The following is a 17,914-nucleotide window of genomic DNA, read 5'->3' on the forward strand; positions in this document are numbered from 1 at the left end:
GCCTGTTTCTAACTGATATTTTAAATGAAGAGCGGGTAGTTATTTGATTTGGAATTTGAGCGAAATCTGGTTTGCCTTTATGTTTGATTCGCGAATTGGATTCTATATTTTAGGCTGCTTGATTTATGTGGATGAAGAACAAGTGGGACTGTTGATTTTCTCATTCAGTTTTAGGTGAGCACTGGTACGGAGGCTGCAGTGCGGAACCAGTATGGAGCCCACTGAGTAGGCAGGACTCTTGTCACCCAAATTTGATGCTTTGGATGCGAGCAGGTGCATTGCATGATGCAACCCACCGTCTTGGTGTTGCTTGTTTAGTTCTTGCGCGATGGAGTGGCGTGTCTCGTCCAGTTTTGTAACGTCGGGGGAGATGAGGGTGACGGCCGAGTAATTTTGCAGCGTTTTACTGCATCGTGAATAGCCTTGTGGGGTGAGCAGTCGAAGGCTTTGCGAATGTCCAGAAGGACGACAAAGGCCGCGGTTTTTGGTAGCCTTCGCGTTTTCTAGTGCAGAGACAAGGTCAGCAATTGAATCCATCCGATCCCCCGTGAAAATGGAAAGCGCATTTCTAGCAAGAAATCATATCTTCCGGCTTCATTTCTGACTCGGTTATTAGATTCTAGCTGAAATCGACAGCTTCTACCTAGAAAAATTCTTAGTTTAGCTAGAGAAGATTATTTCCAGCTTGCGGGTTTTTTTTCTTCGCTTAGCTAGCTGGAAGTAAATCTCAATCCAGCTAGAAATAAACTAGAAACTGAATTTCTAGGTAGAAATTTTGCTATTTCTTGCTAGAATATTTCTAGTAGGAGAAAATTTCTGGTTCAATAATCCAGCTAGAAAAAAAAAAAACATATTTTCACCTGGGATGGCACTGTGCTGGCGGCAAAAATTAACCTGTCTGCTGCTCAGGGTTCAAGTTGCAGATTCGCGCATACTGGTAATTCGCATGAAGGAAGAAAAATGGAGGAACTTTTCTTTCCTCCATGGTAATTCGAGGCGTGCGAGCGCAATGGATTGGAGAATTTTGGAGGCAGCGCTCGTGAGTGAAATAGGACGAAAAAAGGAGAAAAGTTTGGAAGATTTGTTCTTTTTTTAGGATGGGAGAAACAAGTTGGAGGCCAAATTGAGCAGGGAGGGTGCCGAAAGACCAGTAGAAGTTGCAAAGTCAAGGTGGCGCGAGCGCTGCCTCTCGGCTACGTTTCCGATAGCCTGGTATGTGATGCCGTCAGCCCCGGGCGCACTTTTCCTTTTTGCGTTTTGAATGGCCCACACGAGCTCGGCCGCCATGAAAGGAGCTTCAAAAGCTGTGCTCGGGGGGAAGGCGCGCGCGTGGCGTCAGATTCTTCGTTTTGGGCTGCGGCAGGGTTTGCGCGAGAAAGCTCGGCCGCGTTTTTTCCCACTTGCTATGGAAAGGGCGATGAGTGGGGGGGGGAAGGGGGGGGGGAGGGGGGGTTGTATGCCGGCATCTAGGAGAGAGCGCGAAGCAAGTGCCGTGCATTCGCCCCCCATCCCCCCGAGCGCTCCGCATACTCCCTCCCAGCTTCTCCGTACTTGCTTGGCGTATCGTCTGACAAAAGCGGCGGCGGCGGCGGCGGCGGTGGAGGACCGGAGGAAAACATCCTCGCCCTCTCCGACGGGGAGCTGGGTTCCCGTGGTTCCCGCGCTTTTCAGTCGCTCACTCGCTCTTTGCTCGGCTGTTGTGACCACTGAGCTGCTCGAAGGAATTCGCGAGAGACGGGAAATCGACGGTTGGTGTTCCGATGGTGTTCGGTTCCTGTCTTCGGCTGCACCACACGGTTCTCAGATCACCGATCGGCTTCACTTCAAGGACCCGGCCGTATACTTCTACTTCAATAATTACCATCAATCTCTGTTCAAGGTATTTCTTCTTTGCGATTGTGATGCTACTCGCGGCTCCAAATTACTGCTTGGTATTTTCTTCCAGTTTTCCTTCTGAGATCGACTGCCAGTGAATACATGACACAAACTTCATCCCAGCCCCTTGATCAACGTCTCAAGTAGCAGGTAAGAAACTATCATAATGTCAGCAGTAAGCTGAAGCTAACCAAGAAATACGACATTTTCTTGCAGGACAACTAGCGTTTTCTCCAGATTCTGCCATTCCAAGAAGGGAACCTACCATTTCGTTCCCTTTCCATTTATTCAAATGCAAATATTTTACTGCCGCTGCTGCAAAGTTTGCTGCCGCTCTTTTTGCTGAAGAAACGAGCTTTCTGGATCAAACACAAGATTTCAACTGGTGGCCCAACTTCTCAGAAGCAAATTTACAGAACACGTTAACATGAATCCAAGCACGTGCCTTCTTTTGCATTTTTTTAGAGACTAAATTTGCCTTTGCTTTTCCGGCCTGTTTCTTCTTTTGTGGGTTTATTACATTTAAAATTTATTCTCTGCTTAAGTTTTCACGGCTTCAAGTTGAATCACATTATTTGCTGAAATCTTTGCTGTGTTTTTCTCATGTCTCATTTTAGCTGCACAGTTAAGAAACGATTCATATATGCACGCCTGTTGATGGTGAATTTGTATGTAAAGTATTTGACCCGCCCGGTTGATTGCAATTTTCTTTTAACCTGTCACTCTTTCAATAGGCAGATGGTGTAAGCAGCTGTTTCAATAATAGCCATTTAACAAGCGTTTAACTGGTGCTTTTTTAAAATGTTTTCTAGGCCTTGGACTTCCAGCAAGGTTCATCTGGTGGATATTGAAATGATTTTGAAATAAATACCATTTTTCTTTGCAATAAAAATTGGGGATGGTTTCATGTCACTAATAATAATATATAAATAGTTATATAATAATAGTATAAGGTCCTGAGAATGCCTCAACATGGCATCAAATGGACATTACATGATGTCGTCCGGATATCTGTGAAATGTCCACAGAAAGTTTCCATGAATTTTAAGGACATCCTGTGGATATCCAGACGACAGTATTTGTGGATGTCTATTCCGAGGCAATAGGGACATCGCTTGAATATTCTGTGGACATAACGTGGGCGTTCACGGATATCCTCTGCACATTGGATATCAGGGAAGTTACATTGAATGGACATCCACAAGATGTTTTATGGTTTGCTGGGAAGTTTGCAGGCGTGGCAAGTTTGCACCACCCTATGGCGGGAGCTTCGAAGCGCTCAGGCATGCCGAGGATATTTGATGGGCGCTTTCGTAAGCGGCACGTATGACGCTTTACAGTGAAAATTTCGCCCATGTTATCCGCTTTTTTTCTTGCATGCCCCTCTCGTTTGCCCCTAAAGTTGCGTTTCAGCGAGCGGAAGCGGTCGCTGGAGCTACTCACATCGCGCAGGTTGTCTCCGCGGCTGCGTCAGCGCGCCTGTGGCTTGCGAGGCGCGCTTTTGCGGAGAGAAAACGCTCCATGCGGTTCACTCTGATGCCCGCGTAGACGATTAAGCCAATTAAGCTCCGATAGAAACAGAAAGAGTGCGCCAGCCGTGTATGCGCGCCCCGTTTTCTTCTGCAGGAAATGCTTCACGGGATGAACATTTCATTAAAACCGCGAATTTCAATGTAGCGAAATTTCAATGTAACGAAGTAAATTACGAATTTTACCGACTTCGTTACATCGAGGTTTAACTGTATTTGCAATTTTGAAGTTTTTGGAGTGGCCTGGCATAGGAAAACAAATTTGTATCAAATCTGTGCAATACGCACAGCTGTCTCACCCCTGTTTATGCTAATACTGAAAGCGATGTAGCCAGAGCTCCCTTATTTAACTCGCACAAAGCTATCGCAGATCCCTGATCTCCCCGACGAAAGCCGAACAAGCCACAAATGGATGAGGGCTTGCGAACAGAAATACCTTCCAATTCGTCTCAAGGCAACCAATTACCGCAAGTAAAAAGAAATTGATTGTTTTCTGCTGAAAGGAATGTCCCCAAACCACGAGGACAGGAAACCCGGACGCTGCCGCCCGCTTTCCTATGCCCTCTCGCGCTGCGTCGACGCCGATATCTGGCGAGCGTAGACATCGGCGTCGCTCAGGCGTCAGCTCGCATCGCTATGCATTTTTGCCAACACAGGACAACGTTGGCGCTGAAAACGCCGAAGGTACGCTGCATGTGGTTGGGCCTTTACCCAGGTCCTAGAAGAAGAGGTCGTCACCGTGGGCATCCATGAAGCGGCACTTGGAGTTGTGTGGTGCGCAAGGCACAAGCGGCCCACGGGGTTCGCCTTCCCAATTCCCAGACATGCAGTAGTTCCTGAGGGTCGGAGGACTCAGCCCTAGAGACAGTGTCAGCAGGTTTTCACGTCCTTCAAAGGCCAGTCCTAGGAGGAGGAAGAAAGGGAACAAGAGTTACTCTCGAAGCTCAACTTTTCAAGGATGGCAGGTAACTGAAAGGTCAAGCACCAAATTCCATACGAATGTTGGCAGGTCTGCTTCAAATCCTGGCTTTTTACCTATTATTAAAAACAGATTCTAGTTTTTCTGTGACTCTCATAAGCACTCACAATGCTGGCCAGTGCCCTCGTAGCAGGACCCAGCTGATTGTCCCGGAGGCTAAGAAGCATCCACAACTTGGCTAGAAATTAGACATGCACAGCCCTTGTTGTGTGACGAGGCATTGCTAAGCAATAAGGAAAGCCCCTTCTTTCCTATCAGGTGGAGCCTTCAGCAAGGCCAGCATTTTATGACCCATGTCTAAAATAACAGGAAACCAAATAAGGAATACTAGTTAGCACTAAATTAAAATAAAAAGAAAGGCCCAATACACACTACATGTCTTTTTTCCCTCGTTACACACAACTCAAGTCGTTTTTGCTTTGTTCATATGCACAGATGCATTTCACCCATCTGTCCCAAACAAAGCTGCAATCTCACACAGTGCCTTAAAGTGCCCTAGCCACTGTGGCTTTAACAACTGCCAAAATGAATTATCCTGTATCATGCAGGCTGCAGCAAGAACAAGGCACCCTACCGGTGTGCATTGCTGTGCGCTCGGCCCAAGACGTGTAAACGTTTTGGGAAATCTTTTCCATTTTCCCACAAAAAGGCTAACTTATCGGCAAAGAATGTGCACATTTCTCGTGCTCACCTACTATCGATGAAACAGATAATAGCACCTCGAATTTTTTACTCTGTTTCTATGGTGGAAACCTCATGATGCCTAGCCAAATGAACTGCCTCACTCCTCTCCTGTGCGCTCACACGCAACAGCATAATAAGAATCTCGCCCCACTTCAAGCTCTGCGAGTCTTCCCATGGGGCCTTACTGTTGGTGGCCTCTAGGGGAGGGACAGACAGAAGTTTCAGAAATCAGAAGTAAAAGCCTTTTGTTAGCATCTTTTAATCCAGGCCAGCCAAATGATTTTTTTGCATCACGACCCCTTTGTGGGTGCCATCCTCTACAAGAGACAACGCTTCGGTAAAAACTGAAAATGTCCGCAGCTGAGCAGCGGTCCGCACTGTCACTGGTACAGGACGTGCCCAACCTGGTTACAGGAATCCCTAAAAACAGTGGACCATTGCACCCCTGGCCTCCGGAGCCCTAAACCACATTCGACACCACAGGTGCCCTCCAATGTGGCCCGCATAGGCGCACATTTTGACCGCAATTATTTCAACCCACAACCAAAAGCAGTCGCAAAAGCAGCATCTTCGCAAAAGCAGCATCGACACAAGCCATCCCTCTTACACATGTAGGCATGCATGACACAGTGATGCTACTCATAAACAACAATTTCAAGCAATTTTCGGAGCATAAAAAAGTTATGTTGGATAAGTTTGGAGAAGCTAATATAAGTTTCTGAGGCTGCTAAAGTACCACAAGAAATGCATACCAAAACACCTCCCAACAGAAAATTCCGAGATGTTTTGATATTATTTTGATATTTTTATCATGTGGCTCTGTACTAAAACGTAAAAAAAAACTTGGTAAAAAAAAACTTGTAAAAAAAAACTTGCAGGCTGCAGGTCGGAGGGAGGGAGGGGGTTCCAAACAGGAAAGAACTAGTGAACAGTAACATAACATTATTTGGGAAGTTGTGTACGGTGAATAAATGTAGGACTAAATTGTTTAAAAGGTGGAAGGCACTGGGAAGAGCATTACAGTCGAACCGGACTATAGCAAACCCGTTTCCATAAAATTATCCTGCACATTGAAGTATTTCTGACCACTATACATTTACAATGAGAATATATACAGGGGTGGAACAGGGTCCATGGGTTTGGGAGCAGTCCTGGGAGCAGGCAAAAGTGCCTTTTGTAGCAGTCTTGGAAAAGCCAGAAAGGCATTTTTGGAGCAGGTCTGGAGCAGCCAGAAATGCCATCGAGTCGATTAAAGTGAAAACACATACGATGCAACCCAACATCCGCTTTCCTCAACCGCTCAATTCAAGTTTCTCCCTCGCACGTAGCTCTCTCTCCCCCTCTCTCTGCTCTCTGCTTATCAGTGTCTTTCCAAGCTGCGCTTTCACTCCGCTCCCTTCTTTGCCACCTTTTTTCTATCGCCGCCTTGTACTATCCTTCATTTCGCTTTGCCTTGGGAGTTTCGCACTCTCACCTGTTCCCCACTCCACTCCCTCGACCACGTCTGCCTTATCTTACGCACGCGAGACGAAGAGCTGGCAGGACAAATATACGGCCGGATGGCACAAGGATCGTGTAGTGCACGGTGCATGGCGTGGAGGGGAGGGGGCACAAAATAGGCGTTTTATTTTTAGAAACTTTAGAGTTAGGAGTTCGCAAATTACACGAGAACGTGCTCAATATAGTAGCTTACTTAAACTCTTAGCCACCCTGATCCATGAGACCGTCTAACTAAACCGGCATTTCCTCGTACCCCGATCAAAAAAAAACCGGTCATACGACACTTTCGCGCAGTACCTTGAAAATACCATATTTATTCGAGTATAAGGCGAGGTATTTTTCTAAAATACGTAGTCTCAAAGTCATACCCTACCTCATATTCGAAGCTCAGTACAGTACTAATTATCGGATACAGCAAACAAAATACAAACTTTGGTTGGTCACGTTTTATTTCAATGACACTTATTCTTTTATAACGAAACTAAAACCGTGAGTGCCATACGCGATATCAGATACAACGAAGAAATATTTGACCAGGAGGATAAGAAGCTACTTGGAAAAAAAAACAATCATCCGAAACTGCAGAAGTATAAAGGCCCCCCTGTTTGTGGACACTGCGGAAAACTTCATCCTGCTCCGTTCTGCGAGGAGCCACCGGACAAAGATCACATCCCTCATCAAATAAATAAGGACGCAGGCCTGTTTTGTCAAGTGAACTTTGTTCTGCTGTAATTTCCCGTACACATGTTCCGGTTCATTGAAGCTGAAATGCAACAAGGAGAAAGGTCAAGGTTACCTTGTTTGTAGTCGATTCGAAGCCTAAAAAATGAATTTTTATATCAAGTATTTCTGCACAAGCCAGATTTTCAATTTGTTAGAGCCGATTTTTACTTGTACTGTTACAACGAATATCGGATATAACAAACTAATTTGCTGTACTGACACTACTTGTTTATAACGAGGTTTGACTGCAAAATATATATATATGGCAATTTTTTTTATTCTCCAAACTGCACCCTCACCTTATAATCAGGACCGCCTTGTAATCGAATAAATACGGTAGAATTATCAGGTTCCCCTATGTGGAACGCCGAGTGCCGCTGAGGTGCCCATCTAAGTTGGCTTTCCCTCGGGGCAGAGGAAAAACTCTGCCGGCACGCCCCTAAAAGTCGGTTAGCCCGCCCGCTCATGGGCAGTGGGCAACTCTTTCCCCTCCTTGCCCTCGCTCTCCCTACCGTGACTGCACTACCGCGCTGTGTAGGGCAAGCCATCGACACCTCCCATGAAAAATACCATTCTGGCCTGCCTGCCACACTTCTTTTTCGTTCGCTGTGTTTGCACCGTTCTGGCTTTGTGGGCTTTCTTCCGATGTGTAGCTGTGCTGGCTAGTGCTATCGTCAATGTGTCCAACCAAAGGTTTATGTAGTGGCTCTAGCTAGCGCGAAGTGGCCGAATTTGAATTTCGCCGTGAAGCTGGCAATCTTAAATCAAGCCGAACCACCATTCACGCTTTTGCAGTGTTTAAATAGCAATAAGACCCTGTCGCCTTGGAAACTCGCTGACCTAATGTAATGTGGTCAAATGGATGTGATAAGCCAATAGCCATTGCATCCTAGAAAAGATGGGATTCCAGCTAAATATTGTGGCGCTTCTAGCTGTGCCCCGGTACAACTTAAGAACGGCAACGGAAGTTGCCGCTACGCCTCATCACCCCAGCCGGATGTTACTCCGCGCGGCACAAGTAGCACGTTACTGGCAATATTTTGAGCATGACGTGAGCCGTTTCCACAATTTTTTTTACTTAATATGCTTCTAAACTACTGCACCGACAACAAACAAACTACGTTAGAAAAGCCAGACGATATCACACATTCGTAGCAATCTCCTTTCAAAACGCGCGCTCCCGTTGACATCCGGGTCCATCGCTTAGGCGGAGTGATACAGCACATGAGCTATTGCCGCCCTTAACTTGTGCCCGAGTTTAGAAAAATATTTCCAGCTGGGAATAAAGATGGAAATGGGAATTCCCTGCCATGAAATTAAATTATTCCACCTGGTAATTGTACTTGTCCTGCAAAAGAAGACTAATTTCTAGCTAGAAATGCAGCTGGAAATTTCTGCAATCCAGCTTGAGTTGCAGATTTTTTCAGCTACAAAATAACTACCAATCCAGGCATCAAAATTCTAGCTGGACATAAAGCCCAACAAAACCTCCGGTTCTATAATCCAGCAAGAAGCAGAATTATTTTCACCTAGGTGCACCACATATGTGCACTACTTTTGCCAGTAAGGCATTATGCTTAAAGCTCATCAATTCAAACTTCAATACTTCGAATTTATGGATAATTAGAACTGTACGATTTGGTCTGGCCAAGCTCCATAGGGGTCTATATATGAAGCCCACTGATTTGAACCCGAGTAGGTTCCGCCACAGAAAACTAAACTATGCACCACCTTGCCGGTGCCTTAGCACCTGGCCAGGGAAATGCACCCGATGCCTACACATGAAGCTGCGTACAATGGAGAAAGCAACATATAGTAAAACTGATGTAAATCCCCCATGGCAGGTTTTCAGAAAAACGTATTCTTTGCGGATTACCTCCTTTGGCTTTCGAAGATGCATTTCTGTTTTTGCGGCTTTCGAAGATGCATTTCTGTTTTTGCGGCTTTCAAAAATGCATTTCTGTTTTTGCGGCTTTTGAAGATGCATTTCTGCTTTTGCGGCTTTCGAATATGCATTTCTGCTCTTTCGGCTTTTGAAGGTGCATTTCCGTGCAGTGGAAGATGTCGGCCTCGAGTCTGTCCGCGCGAAGATCCACGTGATGACGTGGCTCTGTTGAACCTCTCCCAGAAAAGTGTGGTATTGGGGGGCGGTGCCTGTAAATACAGGAAAAAGAACCCAATCAGGGGACGTGTCTTTGCAAATGGAAACAGTTTACTACTGCAGATTCTATTCAATGTTTCACAGAACTGCAGTTGTACTGCAGGGCACAAATCAACGAATGAGCTCTGAAAGGAATCATAACAGCATGGTTGCTGCCTTTGTGCGGGGAGCAGCAGTAGAATGTATGTCTACAGCGCAAAGGCGTCGAGGCCTAAGTGCTCCAGATCAAAATGATTGGTCATTCAGTCAGTAAAATACAACTGGAATGAATGCGAGGCCTAAAAAATAAATATTTGGAATGGGGGTGTGAGAAGATGGTCATGATGAAATGATGACAGCATCCGCGTGTAAAGAGTGCCCAGAGCATAAAACATGTCCTATGCGTTATCAAGAAATGTGAAGGTCCTGACTTATCCAACTCTGGAGTTACGCACAGGAGGTAAAAAGTTTAAAATATCTCGAATGTAAGTTAAAAGGTGGTTCAGTGAAAACATATGTTCATCCGTTAAAAATAACCATGGGTGGATAGGTATGGCGTATCTACAAATCTCAGGAAAGTGTCGGCGCCTAGCGTCCTCAAATTTTGTACACTCAATTAGGATATGAAGAGCTGAGAGCCATCCTCCACATCTATTGCAGACTGGTGGTTGTGCGCTGCTAAATAGGTAACGTACCATACGTGTGGCAAATTCTCACTCTGCATATACATATTTCAGTGAATCTGTTTCGTTTTTCAGCAGCATATTTACCCTACTGTAGTATCATGAAATGTAATTTGTTCAGTAGTAGTTCATCCCACTCTTGTTGCCACTTTGCAAAATAGCACCACGTATAGGAACGATATGCAGTCGTGAAAGCTCGTTAATTCAAACTCCAATAATCAGGAATTATTTGAGCTGGCCAAGACTCCACACAAGTCTATGTATAAAGAAGCCCCTCAATCCTAACCCGAGCAGGTTCTGCCACGGGAAATTCGAACTACGCAACAACAAGCCGGCGTCTTGGCGCCTGGCATGCACGCACTGAAACGCACCCGTAGCCTACAATGAGGCTGCGCGGAACAAAGGAGGCACAATAGACTAAAACCAATTTAAATTCCACAGGGCGGATGTTCTGGTAAATGTACTGTTTGCGGATAACGCCAATGAGGACACGAGTGCAGTGGTGTGCACTCCGCGGACAGATGTGAACATCATTTCTCAGGAGACAAGCACAAAACCCACCCCTGCCAGTGAGGAGGAGGAGGAGGAGGAGGAGGAGCATGAAGCCCCAGTTGGGCTGCCCACTCGGAAGCCACAGCCGGACTAAACACCGGCCATGCCCCCGAGTCATGGCCCACGTTTTGAGGAAGGCGAAGAGGAGGCCGTCCTCTGCTTTCCCTCGTTGGAGCAAGGAGTGCTGGCTGCTGCCTTTCAGGACAAGAGGTGGACTGCGGTCACAAACTTCTTCAAACACTGCTGCTTCCCAATCGCAGTGCAGTGTTGCTAAACTTCACTTTCATTAATTCAAACTGAGATGGCTTCCCTTGCAGTTTTAATTATCGAGCAATTACTGAACAAACACTAGGAGCCCTGTGAAGCACTGAAGCCAATTCCAGGCACTGCGCCCGAGGCAGGCCTTACCTGAGACCGCTTCCTCTTTTATAGCCGGCGTCATCCTAGTCCTCTCCTTCTGCTCCTTCAGCTTTCAAAGATGCATCTCCGAGCAGTTGAGGACACGCAGATCTGCTCCTTCGGCTTTCGTAGATGCATTTCCAAGCAGTGGACGAGACGCGGGGTTTGAGTTCATCTTCGAAGAGAACGTTGCGATGACGTGGCTCTGTTGCAGCTCTTCCGCAGCAGTGTGGTGTTGGGGGGCAGTGCCTGTGAACATGCAAATGAACACATTTCACAACTGTAAATTCTATGCAATGTTTCACACAGTACTGCAGCTGCACAGCAGCAGGGCGTAAATCGGAAAATCAGCTCCGAAAGAAGTCATGATGGCACGATTGCTGCCTATTCGCGTGGCGAGGAGCTTGACCTGATGATGAAATGGAATAACTGGGTTAAACTTCTCCGGCTTGCAGTCACCAAGTTTGTAGGGTTTACAGTTTGTAGGGTCTGTAAGGTTTGGCGTTGCACGCACGAAAAATGCAGCGAACGTTACACTAACACTCATTAATGTCCTTTTCAAAGATGAAAGTGCACATGAATGCCTGCAGAGTAATAGAAATAGTGTACTGTCATTCCGGTGCTCGTACACCGAAGCACCTAGGCACTGTTTTCACACTAGACATTGGGCACTGTTACAAGTTAAAGGGGGAAGATGTTTCTTTGGGGCGAAAAAACGCTCAACAAATCGTTTTCTGGAAAATGGCATTTGCAGCATCCACAGTGATTTTTCGGTCAGTCTGCAAACTTCCTCATCATAAGGCACCGTATTTTATTGTAAATAGCAATTAGAAGTGCACTCGACAGCTCAGTTTGTGCACAATTCAATGGTGGAATGGCAGTTTTCTTGCAACGCTAAGTTAGCATTTCGCCCTCGGATATCTCGGCATCCAGAGCAGGTACAACTACTTTTTTTGCTTCTGATACCTCAATGCGTGGAGAATAGAATGTTGGAAACAAATTTTTCAAATGGAGGCTATGGAAAATTACTATTGTGTCCAACTGACACCCCCCCTCTGTGCAATTTCTGGCAGAGCACGGGAGGAGTGAAATTCAGCGTGCTGTAAAATGACCAGAAATAGCTAAATAAAAAAAAAATTCTTTTAGCGTTCTATTTGTTGTCATTTGGCTGCCTAGCCACGGTGTAATCACCACTCTGTATAAAGTGGTTATTTTGTCATTGTGGCCCAAAATAATGGCAATTACTCATTGATTATCTAAAAGCTTTCAAGAAGTCTAATTGAAGATTTGAAATCAGCACAAAAAACTCCATAAGGCTGTGAAGTTTCATTAAAATTGGTTAGTAAATAAAAAAAAGTAGCTACAAGACCAGTCTGCCCCCTTAAAGGAGTCATCATCGTCATCATCACCAGCCTATCTACGCCCGCTGCAGGGCAAAGGCCTCTCCCATTAATTAGGTGATTAGTAAAATCACCTATTTGTGTTTGTGTATACTTTTTTGTGCATTTTTTTTATTTTGTTGCTAAATAAACTGTCAATAATTGCATCTTTCACAAAACTGCTGTTATGTCATTGAAAGAGAAATCTATAAGCTACAATTTCATGCACAGCAATGCTAAGTGTGTCCTGTAGCTCAAGAGGAAAAAAATAGTTTTCTGGGGGCACTCAAAATTGGCTGTTTTTCCGTGGTCCCGAAAGAGATAATAAATCTGACTAGTGTTTTGCCTTCACGGCTCCTTTAACCCTTTGAGGGTCACGGCCATACATGCACGGCATCGGCAAACACTTTTAAAATGGTTAATGATGTACATACATGTACGGCATTGCTTCTATCTTTAAAAAGCGCGCCTTTTTCGCCAACTTCCCTTCCTTGGCATGTGCTACCACACTTCAAAAATGCGTCAAATTTTTTTCTTGCGCCAATGGCTTTTCTTTTTTATTTTTTTATGATTTACTTCAGCAATGCGCCGGCTATCGTTTGCACATCCGCTAATGAGGGGGCGCACTGGGTATCGCCCACCTGGCCCCCGGGCGCCTCTCGCTTCTTGCACCTGCCACAGACCAAGGTCGCCTGCGAAACTGATGACTTTTTTTTGTGTTTTATGAGCGGTGCGCAGTCAATCACTCCTGCATCCGGCCACGCGCAGCGGCTGGTTTCAGTATCGTCCTCCGGGCGCTTCCCGCTTTTTGCGCCTGCGGAACTGATGTCTATCCGATTTTTATTCACTCAAAAGGTGCCGGCTTGTTACTCTCTTGTTTTTATTTAGATTTTTTTCTTGTGTTACTCATGAATAAACCACATATATGTAACTACATTAACAATTTTTTTGTCACTTTATGGTCACCCTAAAAAAATTAATCTACTTTTTTTTCGAAAAGATTTATCTGAAGAATTTAAATCAGCAATAAAAAAAATCTACCCTGGGGGGTCTCATTTGGTGAAAACATTCAACCCTCAAAGGGTTAACAGCACAATGCTTCGCATAACCATCCTAGCTTATTTTCATGCAGGCGGTCAGACACTCCAGCAGACCCATTGGTATTTTTGTGAGGAAGAGGCACTCACCACTGCTAACTGCAGGGTCCACGAGATGTTCTTCCGAATGGTCGACGCGCACTGCTGAAGCAGGTGGTGTGAACGGGAGCTTCCTGCGTGACCGCCTTTGCCTGATGAAGCCGTGACGCCGCCTCGGGGTACTCCTGCGAGCAAGACAAGAAAGTTTTTAAAGAAATCTCCCTTGGCAGGAAAAGCTAGAGACGGGAAGCTCTCATTAAAAAAAAAATAATAATTTTGATATGTATGTTCTGAAACGTTGAGCAGGCTGAAAATTGAAACAAAACCAAATTACTCTTATTCTCCAAGTGCCCGGAGTGCTGCGGCTGCACTCCCAAGTAGACGCATTGTAAACTGCGCGACTATGGAGACAAAAAGGGTGGAGCCTATTTGTCATTACTGTGTTTCTGTCCCTGGTCTTCTGCACTATGTACCAACTCACCCAAACTTCGCTATGTACCAACTCGCCCAAACCAATACTCTGCATCCTATAAGAGGTTACAGCCCACAGAAACGAAGGCACATGAAGGGAGAATGACAGTGCACAACACTCACTACAACTGAAATTTTATGCAAAGAAGCTGCACATACCTGCGTAGTCGCATCCAATGGGAAAGCTAACGAAACCACACACAAAGCCATTTTGGCCACGGACCGCTACACAGTATGCTTTTATTATTACAGTGTATGATACCGCTTAAAGTGTGTGCGGTAGGAGCGGTGAAAATCTGCACTATAAGAGGTAGCACACTATAAACGAAACACCCACGAATTCAATCATATTGCAAGCTACCTTTCAATCATTCTTTGTTTATAATTACTCAAGAAAACACCACTTAAAAACAGAGATACGGTCTTTATTTCGTCTTTTTTTTTCCCGCATCAAGTGCTGCTGCATGGTTTTCCAAACTGCGAGCGCGTCTCAAGCTTATACATTGTGTTTGTTTTGATCTGCATTTCTTAGCGTCTAGAAGAATGGACGCCGCAGAGAGTAAAGCAGCCTGGCTTGTGCGGGCAAGACAACGTGATAAGAACGGAAGCTGGATTTTTATTTCATCCCCGCCTTCCGTTCGCAAAGCCGAAGGCAGTTTCCAGCACAAGGTAATGGTAGTGGAAACCTCCATTTGTCACGGTTCGGCTCGCTATCTTCGGATGTTCAAAAAGCAGAAGGCTGGACGCTCACCTGCACAGGGTTCTGATCGCAACATCTTACAGGAACCGGAGGAGGGGGAGAGGGGCTCGCTATCTTCACGTGTGCGCCGAGTGCAAAGGCAAATGTGGTTATCACGCGAGTGCAAATGGAACACGCGAACTAATGGGTGCCCGTTTTTTTATTTTCAGTGTCCAAGTTAATGGAGAGAAAGGAGCTTGGGCTGCATCAGATAGCTGAATTTATGAATCTTTTTTCTTTGTTCTTTGCGACCCTAAAACGGTGCCCCAGCTACGCCGGCCGATGAGCAAATCTCCCCAAAAAATGCACTATGAACGGTATTGTGCCTCGGGCAACTGCATTATAAGTGGTACGCTTATGCGTTGAGTTCTATGGGAGGCCTACCGGCGGCCGGGAAAACCCGCATTGTATCCGGACCTGCACTATTAGCGGTTACGTTACAAATGATGTACATTCTAGCGTATGATGTCTAGCGTATTTGCAAACCCCTTGAGCTGCGTTACAGCAGCCCATGATCTCAACAGCATTCCTGAAGTCATATCTGTAGAGACCGGGTCAGGCTAGCTGGATAAAAATGCCCCTCCGTAACTTCTCATGCTCCTTTCCCTCAATCACCCGTGTTCATAACACACTACGTCCTTTGGTCTAGATGCGTTGCTCGCTCCCATTGCTAGGGAATGACCCCTAAAAAAAGGATGGGGAGTGCGAAACACGTGCCATACACCAGCAGCGAGTTAGCTCCGCTACACACCACCCCAACTCCTCGACTGGTTTTCTTCCTCACGATGACTCCTTGATGTCGGTAACATGAAATATTTCAATGCGCCCCTGTTCAAGACAGTGCACAATACAGTGGAATCTCGATGATACGGTTCTGGGTGATACGAATTTCGGAATTATATGAATTTCTGAGAAGTCCTGGCATAATTGCATTGTTTGCAATGGGAAAAATTTCGGCTGTTCCGAACGGACCTACGCAGCCCAGCGGACGATGCGAACAAGCCGGTGAGGCGCCTGACTGCCAAGCGAGCAAGCGACAGTGACGTAGGGACTGTCTCTCCCCTCTCTATTGCTTTTTCTCCAGGAACAGCCGGACTGTTGTTTTCTGCTCGCGAAAACGTGCGCGCACACTACAGGCATGCTGTCGCCACTGCGAATCCACCCGCACGCTGCAGGCCCGCGAAGTGGTGTGATGCGCTCGAGCGACCGCTTCTAACTGCTCTTTAAAATGCCACTCACACGAAGTTGCTTGTGCAGTAAAGGAGATGACAATGTGGGTGAAAACGGAACTATAAAACATCATCCGCGCCGCTAGTGAAAGCGCCGATGAAATATCTCCCAGGGTGCTAAGCCTAAGCATATTGGGCGGAGTGAGCCAGCTGTCTCGACTGCTTCGAAACTGCCGTCATGATGCGCGCACCTCCCCATTGGCGCAAGTTGCCAGGCTCCTCCCACTGCCACGCTCATCATTTTCTGACCGAGGCAGCAGCCGCAGGCGCGGAATTGTTGACATGGGCGTGAAAAAATCGCACGCGCAATGCTGACGCGCATGAATTGCATGTAAAAACTCGCCATGCGGTTCACACCTTGACTGTTGCGGCGTGTAGTGAGTGCGGGCATCGTGTGAGGAGACGAAAGTCCAGGAAGCATCAGTGCGAGCCGGCCTAATTGGAACCGATTCATTTTGAAGGTTTAGCGCACAGAAATGGGGACAAAGAAAGGAACACACGAAGAAGCGCCTTCTATCAACTGAGTGATTTAATCGAAAAACACGGACTTTTCTACCCTACAACACTGCACACGCCAGTACAGGAACCCATCGACTGCGCACATAGCAAAAACATGTACACTCAACAATTCACACCAACGAGGATAGTAGCAAAAGTTCCTTATCTAACAACAGTGATGTGATTGGGTTGAGTCATTTTGGAGCAGCTTTTGGAGCAGCCAAAAGTAGGTTTTGGAGCAGCAAAATCGGCTTTTGGAGCAGCCAGAACAAGAATTAAGATTTGAGAAATATTGCTAGAAGGAGAGCAAAACAACCGAGAGGAGCCCCAAAAGCAGCATCCTGCACACACAGAAATGTTTAAACAAGTAAAATGCCTTCGGTGCAGACGAGTTTCTGCCACACAGATGTCTTTTAGCAGTGACTATGAAATGCCTCAAGACAAGCACCGAAAGAGTTTGAGTGCATTTCATGTAAAAGCTTCTAGCACCCAGCCTAAATGTCTGTTTCTCTCCGGGTTCCCAAGAAAAAATAGCATGCTACATGTTCTCTCCGACTTCACAACTCGCTTTCCAATTTGAAGGGGACTAGGTTTGCAACAACGAAAACTCTCTGCCTTTTTGAGCGCCACCAGGGGGCCGAGTGGAGCGAACGCAACTCACATGGGCTCTGCAGTTTTTTGCATTTGAGTGGCGTGAATCTGGAATCTACCAGCAAACATCCTCTGAATAGTGTGTCCTGAAGGTAAATGCTACCCGTGGATACATGTTTCGTGAAGATTGAGCCGTGTGCTGGACATGCAAGGGTCTTTCACCCCGGGCAAGCCGGAGCTCGCTATGCCTATTTGGAACATCGGCTCCGCACGAGGAGGGTGGCGGCCACCGAGGCTGGCGCTCGCCTTTGCGAGTGTCATCGGCGACTGCAGCGTTCTTCGGAACTCATCCGCCGGGAACCGGAAGGCCAACGGAAGTCCTCGAAGTAGAGGGTGAGTCAATTTCACCCGAAGCGCCTACAAGTGAGGCGGGCTGGCTGACGAGCCACCGACAACGAAGCGCTCGAGCTCTACTCCAGTTGAGCCCAAAGCAAGGGACAAGAGGGCGTCGAACCCGAATCCTCGAACGGGGCGTCGCGTTCTCAACAACGACAACGCAAGCTGCCTCGCCCTGCGCGGCAGCCGCAGTTACCACGTGAAGATATCAAGATCGTGCTTCGCCCTAGGGAAGGCCTGGATGTTTCCAAGATCAGCCAAGCGATGCTCCGCGACGGAATACTTCGCGCCACGAAACTAACGCCGGAAGGAGCAGACGAAGACACGCTTCGAATCAATGCGCTAAAAAACATCATCGTCGCAAGCACCCCAAGCATGGAGAGGGCTTCGAAATACAACGCAACCAAAGCA

General features: G+C 46.5%; 1 protein-coding gene and 1 long non-coding RNA gene across 9 annotated transcripts in view; one reads left to right on the forward strand and one right to left on the reverse strand.

Moving 5' to 3' along the window:
• LOC144155217 (uncharacterized) overlaps positions 1-17,914 on the reverse strand; it is a 108,936-nt gene that overhangs the window by 49,904 nt on the left and 41,118 nt on the right. For 2 of the 8 annotated variants that reach the window (XM_077686537.1, XM_077686536.1), the window contains exons 1-2: positions 9,167-9,441; positions 4,116-4,307 (exon numbers count right to left, since the gene is read on the reverse strand). The exons of 3 other annotated variants lie outside the window; for them this stretch is intronic. The gene's annotated coding sequence lies outside the window, so the exon portion shown is untranslated. Of the gene's footprint in view, positions 1-4,115; positions 4,308-9,166; positions 9,445-11,073; positions 11,314-13,630; positions 13,765-17,914 lie in introns of those variants that run through there. 3 more of the 8 variants (XR_013319526.1, XR_013319527.1, XR_013319529.1) reach the window with 2 other exon arrangements.
• LOC144171990 (uncharacterized) lies at positions 1,617-2,900 on the forward strand. The gene is made up of 3 exons (XR_013322968.1): positions 1,617-1,879; positions 1,946-2,025; positions 2,092-2,900. It is a non-coding gene; the product is annotated as an uncharacterized LOC144171990 (long non-coding RNA).

Source organism: Haemaphysalis longicornis, unplaced genomic scaffold, assembly GCF_048455015.1.
Source record: "Haemaphysalis longicornis isolate Haplotype H1 unplaced genomic scaffold, Haemaphysalis longicornis Haplotype H1 scaffold_1, whole genome shotgun sequence".
Taxonomy (NCBI): Eukaryota; Metazoa; Arthropoda; class Arachnida; order Ixodida; family Ixodidae; genus Haemaphysalis; species Haemaphysalis longicornis.